This window comes from Gymnoscopelus microlampas (assembly GCF_963454915.1).
Source record: "Gymnoscopelus microlampas genome assembly, contig: SCAFFOLD_75, whole genome shotgun sequence".
Classification (NCBI taxonomy): domain Eukaryota; kingdom Metazoa; phylum Chordata; class Actinopteri; order Myctophiformes; family Myctophidae; genus Gymnoscopelus; species Gymnoscopelus microlampas.
In genome coordinates this window covers 120,188-132,925 of record NW_028155583.1, presented here as the reverse complement: position 1 = coordinate 132,925, position 12,738 = coordinate 120,188, and the positions used below count along the sequence as shown (strand labels likewise).

General features: G+C 44.0%; 1 long non-coding RNA gene across 1 annotated transcript; it reads right to left on the bottom strand.

Moving 5' to 3' along the window:
• Window positions 1-7,154: 7,154 nt before the first annotated feature.
• On the bottom strand, window positions 7,155-7,680 carry LOC311041378. Its single transcript, XR_014600403.1, has 3 exons — window positions 7,549-7,680; window positions 7,373-7,433; window positions 7,155-7,242 (listed from the first exon to the last, which is right to left on the bottom strand). It is a non-coding gene; the product is annotated as an uncharacterized lncRNA (long non-coding RNA).
• Between the last annotated feature and the right edge of the window lie 5,058 nt (window positions 7,681-12,738).

The window sequence follows — 12,738 nt, the reverse complement described above, 5'->3', positions numbered from 1 at the left end:
TGCCTCCTGGCCCTGGTCCTCCTCCGTCGACTGACAAGCACTGCTAGTAAACTCAGAGATCGCTCTCTGGGTCGTAACAGGTGCTTTGCGTTGCTGTAGCTGCTCTTTGCACTTAGTCTTACCTTGGTGAATCTTTACGCCATGCTCATTCTTGAACATTTTGCCGCAGTTGTCTCTATCTAATACTGTTTCCCTGACCAATAACAGAAACTTCTATCTAATAGTGTTTTTTTATATACTCTTAAATAGAGTAGTTTTCAGCATACTGAACTCAACATTGAGTTTACAGAAAAGCTACCAGCCAGAACATTCAATGAAAACAACTGTTATACAATTGGTACATTATATATTGCACATACCTGTAGGAAACAGACAAATAACACAATATTTGTCTTTTGATGGGCACTGCATATCATCAGACGTTCTGTGTGCAACACAAAACAAAAAGTACATTCATTTCATTTTCGCGGAAAAAGAACAACACTGAATGACGTCATCACTAGTCCCAATGTGATGAAACAAAAGACGTTTACAAAAGGGTTAATTGCACTCAGAATGATATCCTCATAATGACCCAACGTCATAAAATAATTAAGCACTGTGTGCTTCAATTTACATCTGAAATGAACTGTTTTTCATAGCAAAATCATAAAAATACATCACTGTGTTTTAAAGGGACATTTCACCCCTGGAAGAAAATGACCCAATGGTAATGAAGTTTAGGACTCAATTATTATTATTTTTGTGAGTGATCTGTGTTTTGAGATATCTAGTAATCTTCGACCTTCTCGTGACGTTATTTACGTCACGAGATGTTGTGTCATTCCTTTTCCGCACTACATGTTGTCTCGTCGCGTCTCAGTCAGAGCAGCTCCAAGGGGGTGTCACCAAGATTTGGTCCAACCTTGAACCTTCTTGGACTCCACCCCTTTGTTTTGAGTTGTAAATAATCCCCACCCTTTAGCTGCGTTCCCCGTTCAGATTAGTATCATGGCGTCAGCACTCACATCTGAGTCAGAGGATATGGAAGAAGAGGACTTTTTGCAAATTATTGCAGATGCTGAGATACAGCAGGGCTATTTATTTGAACCAGAATACAACGCTGAACAGCTCCAGCTCAGGGACGAGGAGGAGGCGGCGGCGGCTGCTGCCAGGCAGGCAGCAGTTGCTGCTGGGGCGGTCGTGGCGCAGCCACGCGTCGGGGACACTTCTTGGTGCCTGTGCACCAATTGCATGTCTATGGTGACAGAATTAGAGTCGATTTGTTGCCACGAATTCCCCCGTGCGCAATTCCTGCTGGATGAGCTGTTGGATGAGCAAGATGCCAGGGGGGGGGCAGCAGGGCAACCCATATGTGTAACCCTGCACAACAGCTATGCAATCAACTTAGATCGACATAACCTGGAAACCTACTTCAGGATTCCCAAAAAGAACTGGGAGAATCAACCAAAACCAAAGGGGCCAGGTGGACGCATGTCTGACGAGTAAGTAAACATTGCTGTAAAGTAACCACTATCACTAAAATCTCAAGTTGTATACCTCGGGTAGGCTAAGCTACCTGAAACATGTCCCCCCGGTTTTTCGGCGTGTTCTATTTTTTTACATTGCCAACTCTCACATGTACAAAAACGTTCAGATTTCAAATATAAAGTGCTTACCCCCGAGCCACGGATGTTACCTCGCGATCCGGACCGCGATAAGTATCTCCCGTATTGTTCAATAAAAAGCATTTTAATCCGATCATCAGAGTGCAATACACCTCCCAACCATTAGTGTCGCATGGTTGAAAGCAATGGTGAAAATGTGGACAAAATGGCCGGCGATCGGATTAAAATGCTTTTTATTGAACAATACGGGAGATACGGGTACTTATCGTGGTCCGAATCGCGAGGTAACATCCGTGGCTCGGGGGTGAGCACTTTATATTTGAAATCTGAACGTTTATGTACATGTGAGAGTTGGCAATGTAAAAGAATAGAACACCGCGATAAACCGGGGGGACATGGCACCATGACACTTGCGTCATGTGAACCATGGCTAGCTGATGAAGGTACATGGAGGCAACACGCGTCCTGATCTGATTCCATTGTTGCAGTGCCGGTGCTAGGTAATTTGGCGCCCTAGGCAATATTTTTCCTGGCGCCCCCCCCCCCCGCACCGCCACCGTTTTCTGCCACAGCGCCACCTAGATTCTGGGGGGGAAAAAAAAAAAGTTTTTTTTTTCCTTTTTTTTTTTTTTTTGCGCCCCCCCCCCTAGTGGCGCCCTAGGCAACTGCCTACTCTGCCTAATAGGGCGCGCCGGCTCTGCATTGTTGCCTCTTTTGAAATAAAATAATAAGTACCCTGTCCTATCCTACACGAGGAACACAACGTGAGTGCTGGCATCAATTATTTTATTAGCTTATGAATTGTTAGCCTCGGAAACCCATGCCTTTTTTTTTGTTTCAAAAGAAAAAAAGCCTGGGAGAACCTTGCAGGAACGCTGGTCTTAGGACCTTGTTATCTCCTAACCGATCAGAGTGCTCCAAACCCAGGCGCTGGAATCCAGCGCCTGGGTTTGGCTCCGCCCTTCAAGACCATCGATTGGGCTCGTTCTTTCAGTCTAATGAATTGTAGACTCCTGGGTTGTTATAATGTTCCGTGTGGATAATATTCTACCCAGTGTGTAACAGTGTTCATTTTACATGTAAATATTAGGCTACTGTAGGTCTGTATTTACTGTAAGTATTGAAGAGTCAAATGGAAAGATCCGTGGTAGTCACAGGAGCATGAGTGTCCATGTAACGGTAGTCTACCGATCTAATCAATGATTAGTAATCATGTCTTTTGTCAATTATATCTTTCAGTCAATATCGTTTGGTAGCCTACAGGCACTTTGTTGAGTGGGTCTTGCAAGGAGAGAAACTTGGTCCAGGAGTTCGCCTCGTCTTACCGGCCTGCGTAATAAAAGCTACCAGATCCGCATACCCATCACCAACGGGACAGTACCGGGGATTCCAGCAAGTCCGTGAGGCTTTTGAAGAGCTATGAACAGCCCCCTTTGGTTCTGGTTGATTTTTCCAGGTTATGTCGATCTAAGTTTATTGCAAAGCTGTAGTGCACAGTTACACATATCGGTTGCCCTGCTGGTCCCCCCATGGCATCTTGCTCATCCAACAGCTCATCCAGCAGGAATTACGCACGGGGGAATTTGTGGCAACACCGCGCCTCGATTTCTGTCTCCATGGACATGCAATTGGTGCACAGGCAGCTGAAATCCAGCAAACTTTCTTTTCATATTTCTTATTTGTTTTGTAAATAAAACTAAGATTCTTCACATTTGGTTGCAATATTCATTGAAGGTATGCCTATAATAAGCATTCATGAGAAATGTACATTTCATTACTTGGCCAGTATTTTCAGTTTGACATTTGATACCAATTACAGCTGTGGGACTATAATGTACTTTTGAACCATCATTACACATATCTGGTCTGATGTCTCATTTGGCACAGAATTCCTTTTAGCATGTATGTTACATAAACAGTGTACGTCATGAGTATACTGTCCATGTTTTAGTCAGAGATAACAGTGAAAACTGCCCAAGAACAGAGTTCTTTGTATTTGGTCACATGTAATGTAGCAGGGGAAGCCTATACTGTTATCAATTTGGTGTTAGGCAGAGTAAAAACCAGATTACAAAGTATGCAAGTCTACTAGCCTGAGTTCCATATTATTAAGACTTATCACAACTTTGTGGGCTGATAAATAACACTGGTTGCATCTTACAGTACATGACATAGCTTGTATATGAGCACAATGGAAGGGACACAGCACACAGGTAGTAGATTCTTCCTTTTTACTTCCATATTGGCACATACAAGGATTTTCTCTGAAGCCTGTGCATTGCACAGTAGTATGCAAAGTTCTCCATTCACTCACAATGTAAACAAGCAATGATAAGGTAAACAATTTCCATAGTTTCAGCTTGATTCAATATTCCAATTGTCACACCTTGATTGACAAGTACATAATAGTAACATTCTATGTTTTGGTTCCTAAAATGATAGCAGCAATAATATACTGTGCACAATCCCTGGCTGTAAAATAAGCATAAATGCACTCAGACAATGTTATGCAAAAACAATGTGTTGGTATTCAAATGTGATCATACCCACTTTGTAGTCCATATATTCATTTCTGCTCAACTTTCATGTGCATGAGGGGCCTTCTTTCAAGGACAGTTATTGTCACATCACAAGTTTACAGCTGTGAAACAGAATTCATTTTAGCATGTATGTTACATATACAGTGTACGTCATGAGTATACTGTCCATGTTTTAGTCAGAGATAACAGTGAAAACTGCCCAAGAACAGAGTTCTTTGTATTTGGTCACATGTAATGTAGCAGGGGAAGCCTATACTGTTATCAACTTGGTGTTAGTGTTCGCATATCCAAAATGATATGGAGAGTAAAAACCAGATTACAAAGTATGCAAGTCTACTAGCCTGAGTACATAATACAATACATAGTACAATGCCTGGCTGTAGAATAAGCATACATGCACTCAGACAATGTTATGCCAAAACAGTGTGTTTGTATTCAACTGTGATCATACCCACTTTGTAGTCCATATATTCATTTCTGCTCAACTTTCACATGCATGAGGGGCCTTCTTTCAAGGACAGTTATTGTCACATCACAAGTTTACAGCTGTGAAACAATGGGTGAAACGATTGCAGTTATAAAATATAATCATAATAGAGGAAGAAGTGATAATGCCTGTGTGACGTCCCACGTAGCCACAGTGATATAGCAGCAGGGCTCAGCCTTTTTCAGCACATCAAGTGTGGCCCATTTGAGGTCCTTGGTCATGTGTACTTGAACTTTTGAATCATTTGCAGTCTCCTGGAAATTAGAAAATAGCCATAGACAAAACACAAGGAAAATGGTCAGATATGTGAAATGTTCCCAATATGAGCAGATCAGATGTATGAACACATACCGGTGCAGGGTTCAACTAATGACAATGAAATAAGGCAGCACAACAAGGAACTTGAAATTGCTGACCATCTCCACTGCGACACCGTCGATGCACAGGGGAGTAAGCTCTCTTCCCAGCCTCCTGTAGTCCATAATCAGCTCCTTGGTGTCCTTCATTGAGTGCGAGGTTGTTATCATGACACCATTGTGTCAGTGATTTGACCATATTCCTGTAGGCAGTCTCTCTAACCCACGATTTTGTAACCCATTTTTTACACCCAGTGCCAATTGCCTATGTAATCCTGGGCACTACCTTCCCTCTGCCAACCTAGGGAGGCAGGGCCGAGCTCATGCCTCCTTCAATGCATGAGAGCCAACTGACCTTCTTGTCACCTGACAAGGGAGAGTTTCCCTGGTTGGACGTAGCGCGTGGAAGGAACACGTTATTCCAACCATTTCCTTTCCCCTCTAGGGAGGGTACCTACCCTAGGGAACACGGGGAGAACATGCAAACTCCACACAGAGGCCCTTTCGCCAACCCCACCTAGGGTATGGGCACTGATGACGCGGAGGAGAGAACACGCCCCCAGCGCCCACAGCGTCCTCTGCGGGAATCCTGTAGGCAGTCTCATCATCACTGATGAGACCCATCACCGTTGTGTCATCAGCATGGTCACCAGCAACCGACCGTCAACTGCATCAGAATATGACAGGAGAGGTGTCACTGACTGGCAACATTTTTGGGAACAATCAAGGAGAAGACTATAAGCTTCACAACATGCAGGACTTACCTATTGGAACCGACTCCGACTTCTGTCGAGTAGTTCCTGCATTGGGGGCGCAGGTGTACGGGCAATGTTGGGCGGAAGGTCCGATGGCTGAGGCAGATGGAGCGAGGATGTCGGGGCCTTGTACACCACACTTGGGTCCAGGCGACGCTCAATGACCAGCTGCATTAGAGTGTCTCTAAAGTGGTAGGTGCGAGGCTTATAAATCCTTTTCTCCACCCACATGCCTGAGCGCCTGCAGTTGACCTTCTTGTGACGCGGTGCACCTGAATAAAAGGAGGAAAAAAAGTTTCAACAAGGACTCACCATTGAAAGTATGCTGCAAGTGTAACAAAAAAAAACATATATCTGCTCCAAAAACACACCTGCAAGAGTAGTGGCTTGCCTTCTCTTTACAATATTCTCATTGTGGTCCATAATGGCAAGATGGCCTCTCTCCTTCATCCCCATGTAGGAGAAGGACTGGCGTTTCGGGATGTATTTCAGCAGGGCACTATGGAACACCTCAAGCTCACCTGTGTGTTGTAACATGAAAGCACACAAACATCCACTGTAAACCAACTGGTATGTGTCATTTGAAAAGGTGTCAACTTGACAATGCCTTATGATTGCTTATCGCGTTCAAGGGCTAATTCCTTACCAGTATGCTTGAAGAGGCCCATTTGTCCAAGGTCCTTTAGCAGCCTTTTGTCCTGGACCAGGGAGGACAGCGTCTTGTAGGATGGAGACTCCCTCTGCATCCAAATCCTCTTCCGTCGCTGCTCTGAGCACAGTGGAAGATGATGGCAGTTGTGCTCATCATCACCCTCTGTCCACTTGTGCTCATCACATACATGGTGAAGAATGGACAGCCACCGCTGCTCCAGTAGCTACAGTATTGTGAATATCAGTTATTGACTGCTTGGTAATGACTGCAACAATGGAAAGAAATTGCAACTGTCTGAGAAAAATCCAGAATCGTACTGCTGGCGATCCCTCACCTCTGTGTCACAGGAAAACCACATGTGGTTATAAATGGACCTATCAAGAACAACATACACAAGAAAAAACAATTAGACTGAACAAATGACATGTTTGAAATATGCGTCTTCTTTGCATAAACAGTCAACACTCACATTGTCCACCCACGCAATATGTCCAGGCCTTTTTTTTTGCTTCTGGTCTTCAACTTTTTCAGGAAACCTACACACACACACACACACACACACACACACACACACACACACACACACACACACACACACACACACACACACACACACTGAACATTGTGCCCTGTATTGCATGAAATTACATGTGCTGCCACAATTATCTGATGATAACATGAATAGTATATACTGTAGACAGCTTTGAACCAGAGCCAACCTTTAGCTGTGTGCCATACGTCAAACTGATGTTCGATATCCGGGTGTTCAACTCTCATCAGCTTTCGGACCGAGGGAGAGCGGTCTGTAGCGATCACGTCCACATACAACCCCATACCAAGCAGCTCTGTAAGTAAGCAAAGTTTATCTATGAAGTACCTTTCAAAACATAGTTACAAGGTGCTGTACAATGACCCACAAAATGAGAAAATGTAGTTATAACAAGGCAACATAAGAGCAATAAAGCATATGAGAACCTGTCAGTCCACGCCTGAAGCCCAGTGGTTCCATCATAACAGAGCTGGAGGCTTCTGTGACCTGGAAGGAGGAGCGAGAAACAAAATGCAGCAGTACAGAAAGTTATTTCAGTAACAACACAATGTTACACTATGTTCTGTTAGAAACAGACAACATTTCAAAACATCTACATTACCTGAACCAGTTCAGTGTGAAGAATCTCCTTCGTGTCCTCCAACATGAAGGTGTAGTGGCAGAACTTGGCACTGAATCCAGGAGAGTCGCATCTGGCATCTCCCAGGAGCTGTGGCTCCTTACTAGGACTATATTCTATGCCTTCCTGCTCAAAGAAGACTCGTGCCAAGAGTCCTCTCCTCTGCTCCTGGTATAGGTCCTCAATGACAGGGTGAAGATAGGCCTTTTGAAGTGAATGGAAGGTTGTGAGACCAAACATGTTGAGTCTCATGGTCTTTGCCCACGCGGAAAGCTCAGTGAAGCTACCCCCCGTGAAAACAACTGCTCCAGCAACTTGTAAGTGGACCTCTGGCATGCCCCTGACATCCGGCGATGACCTCCAGGTGTCTGTGTGCCCGTCAGTGCATGTCCACTTGATGTTGAGCTGTGCACCAACATAGTGCTTCTGCACCTCAGATTCTGGGATAGATTTCCCACACACCTGGCAGAATTTGAAGAGGGACATTATCCTCTCCTCATCCACCAGCACCTTCCCATCCTCGAGTTCCTTCCCCTTCCCATTCAATGCCTCCTCCTCCTCCTCCTCCTCCTCCTCCGTCATCGTCTCAGGCTCGTAGCTCTCATCCCCCAGGTCACACGCCTCCACATCGGTCTCAACTTCACTGGAAAGTTGTCCTGCGGTCTGAATGAAAACCATGACTTGAAAGCAATCTCTTTCATATGGAAGTATGGTTGTATTCAAATGAGAAGATTACAGATGTTCACGTCAACATTTGCAGACTTTTCATTGCATATTTTCTATGGCGCTAGAAGTGGATGACACCTGAGTAAAGTAGTTTTTCAAACAGCTAGGCTAACTTACAGATTGACTTGCCCCTGGCACTGCCACTGGAACAATGTTCAGCGACGTTGACGGTTCCTCTGTCTGGATGAGAGAAGAAACAGCAACAGTGTTATGTCCAAAAAAAAACATGATTACTACATTCAAACATTTGGACAGCTGTGTGAGACCTGGTGAGGAATGGTTTAGCGGTACGATTCAAACAATTCAAACATGTTATCAGATTCTGTTGTCCAAGCAATATAGAAATTAGTTATATTTGGTCTTATATTACTTTGACTAGTTTTTCTTTGTGGTGTGACAAAGTGCATTCTGAAGTGTAAGATCAGGGTAAATGGCATGACTAGTCAGCAAATGGAGATGTACTGTAAATGGAGTGAAAATAAAATCACTTGCTGTAAAACATCTGGCCCCCCAGATATGTAGGCCAGTTGTAGGGGAGGTATTATTGAACTATTTTCCAACGTTGTAAAGCAAATTTGAAAAAGGAACTGACCTTTTCCTACAGATGTACAAACAAACTGTACAAAAGGTTTACATTTGGGTTTTTGACAGCATGTATTGAAAAAGACGTTTGGGAATGTAAAAATGAAAACACAAACCCGAAACAAACAACTCAGATGGGCAAGGAAATATTACACCAGGCAACTTCGACACATGCAATAATAACGATAGCCATTCATATATACCCATTGTTATGCTACGCGTAGCTATGTTTGCTCAATGTATACAGATATAACCATGGATCACACGACGGTCGTGAAGTCATCTACATAAACATTCAGATTTCACATATAAAGTGCTTACCCCATTGCCACGGATGTTACAATATACATCGGGTGGGTCTAAGTACCCGTATCTTCGTTATTGTTCAATAAAAAGCATTTTAATCCGATCGGTGGCCATTTCCTCTGAATTTCCTCCATGCTTTCAACTATGCGACCCTATCGGTTGTGAATTGTATTGCACTCTGATACATTATAACTATGATGAAATGGCTGCCGATCGGATGAAAATGCTTTTTATTGAACAATACGTAAGATACGGGTACTTCTGAGGGCCCGTACATAATTGTAACATCCGTGGCCATGAAGTAAGCACTTTATATTTGAAATCTGAACGTTTATGTAGATGTACGGGTTGTAAATGCAGAAAGTACCTAAACACCAGGTTGAATTTGCGCCATGACGCTCGTGACAGACGAACATCATGCGAACCATGGCTAGTTTCAGGGCAATACTAAGATATTATCGTGATCCGATCAAAACAAACTTGGTATACCTGTGTTCGACGCATTTTCGCAGGCGAAGGTCCGACTGACTCGGCGTCGTCCAAGTTTATGGAAGGAACCGCGGTGGTCGACAGTACCGATCGAGGTTTTCGACCTCCCATGAGATGGTACCTCATCTGGTCACATTCATACTCCTCCGGGTTGAAATGTAAACTACACACTCTCTTGTTCTGTAGCTCCCTGAGCGGTGTGTTGTCATTGAAGTTCGGGTTCTTGATGGCTCTGACCCACTTCTTACAACGCTCTGGATCCTTTACTGGAAAGGTGAAGGAACTCACTCCACCAGGATGATTCCTCCTTTTAGTAACTGTGCACTGTGTTACTGCACAAGAGCACACGGGCGGTGTCATGTTTCAGTAACGTCGCTAGCTCAACAAGAAACAAGTCACCTCAACACTGCTCTGAACTCCTACTCTACGAATTGAATATGGCGCTTCTTCAGTTTATACCCATACATGCCCAAAAACATACCCAAGTGGCACCGGGGTAGCCATGTGTTGTGGGTGTGTGTAGGGGTGTGTGTAAGTGATATTACGTATGCAATGTGGGTGGCTGCGTTTGGGAACCGCGTCCCGTAGCAGAGGGTGGGTGCGCAAAGCATTCTGGGAGTTGAAGTTATAGGCAGTGATCCGCTGTGGTCTGCAATTCCATAAAACACAGACAGACTATTTTTGTCCTCCAGTTATGGGACGCCAATTTTAAATGTTTATACTTGTTCCCACTACATATAGAGGTATGTTTGAGTGACTAAAATTTCTTCCAGGGGTGAAATGCTCCTTTAAGAGCACCGCTTACCCTCAGCAGAACAGGAATCCACTGAGGCAGCTACGGCAACACCACTAGGACATACAGTGCGATATGCAGTGCACCCGAATACCACAGTATAAACATTAGTTTGAACCAACAAATATTGGCTGGTGCTGCTCAATAGTGGACAAATTCTAAATTAACTTTTAACTCTGTTACACGCGCGCGTACACACACACACACACACACACACACACACACACACACACGCACGCAAAGCACAAGGGGGCGAGCCTGAGGGGGAGGGCTGGCGGGCTATGTTAGTGCAGCGAGTGGCCGTTGGGGCAAACCATAGAGGGGCAAATGCAGTCCCCACAACATCATTTACGATTCTGTCCCTATCGGTACATAACTCGAACGGCGCTGAGTCGAATCAGCAGACCATCGGCTGGTCGTCGCGGGCACTCGCGCCTGGAGGCGCTCGGGCGCGACTTCCTCAGCCTCAAGGTCTGCTGATTCGGCGCGCCTCCGTCATGGTCCAAAACTATACTTTATCGGCGAAAAAAAGTAGTCCGCGGTTGTTTGAAAAAGTAATGTCCCAAGCAGGAGTCAAACCCAGACTTCCACTGGTAGTGGATGGGGAGTCCAACGATTATCGAAGTGCGCCACTGAAGCTGGTATGTCTGTATATCCATGTTGTTGTTGTCGTCGCCGTCCTCCTCGCATCGCAGCCCCGCACCGAGCCTAAAAACAAGCGCTCCACTTCCATTCTACCTGGAATGCCAATCTACCTGTGACATATATACCACCCTTCCAAACCAGAATGAAAATTCAGACGGTAATGGAATATTCGATGCCAATTGAGGTGTTTACATGAGCATTTTATGAATGAGCAGTCATTCCGAATACAAGTGGAAAAAAATTTCAATGTAACCGCAGCCCCCAAAATGTATTAATATAATCATTAAGACGACAATAGAATGGGAAAGGGGTTTATTGCTTTTCATATTAACATAATTGGCCTCATTACAGGTTGTCAGAGTATGCTGTTTACAATCTGCATGTTTTCTGTTTGTTTCAGACTGTTCACCAATGGCCTTATGACACTGTTCAACCTTCGTGGTGGTGGACAGCACGCCTTTCATCAAGACGGCTTTCTACTCAGTGATCAATGGTAAAAAGAACAATTTTAAGTGCAAGTCATTTCATTGCTTCTTCACTGTGTACACGTGTGACTGACATACCATTAATAAATGACAATTTGTATTAATAAAAAACTATTTTCATTGTTTCGATTGCAGAAGCCATGCAAAAGACATTCCGACAGGCTACGGAGGAGCAGGTCAATGCAGCCATCTCGGACCATTTTAAGCAGGCACCGGGACGTATTGGTGGAGGGGGGTTCAAAACCAAAAGGGCTAGAGCCAAATAAAGATGTCCAGTTCCAACATCCCCATCTGTAATGGGACATTCTTCATAATGCGTACTTTCTACGTTAGTTACAGTACATTTTGATGCCATACTTTGGTACTTTTACTCAAGTCAATTTTAAATTCTGGACTTTTGATTCTAACATAGTATTTCTACATTGCAGTATTGAGTACTTTTTCCACCACTGCGGATAATGACATCAAAGAAAAGGACACGCACACTGTCAATAATTTGACAAAAAATGTTACTCCTAGACAGTGTACATGTCATTTTCTTTGATCTCATTATATCAGATATGCTTCCGAATACTGAAGGGTGATGGATGGTGACACAGGCCGTTGTCAGTCTATTATTATTCATGTTGAATAATTCCAGTTTTCATGTGCAGGTTACCTGTTGTAGCAAACAAATGCATGTCAACCAAGTGCCATTGTTGCTGAGAAAAGCATAGTTTTTGTTCTTTTATTATTCTTCCCTAAAAGAGTCTGGCTGTCAGAAAAAGTGAAGTTGGTTACAAACCTCGGCAGATTATATTATGTATGTACGTATAGGCCACTTTATTTTGTCACAAAGTAAGAACTTGCTATTACTTGATTTGACCAGCAGATGGCTCTCTAAGAATCTGTCTGTTTTTCAGTGCTTTGTTTACTGAGACCTAATCCATGGGTCTTCAACAGGGGGTCCGGGACCCCTAGGGGGTCCTCAGAGTTACTACAGGGGGTCCGCCTGTAGGCAAATAGGTATAGAGGGGGAAAAAGTTAGCCATGAAACTTCGATGCACACATGCGTCTCCTCATGCCTAACAACTTTCACTTTTTGACTTTTGACCTCTGACCTTTAGATCTCCCACCATTTCGAATTCTATGAAAAGCAGTAACAAG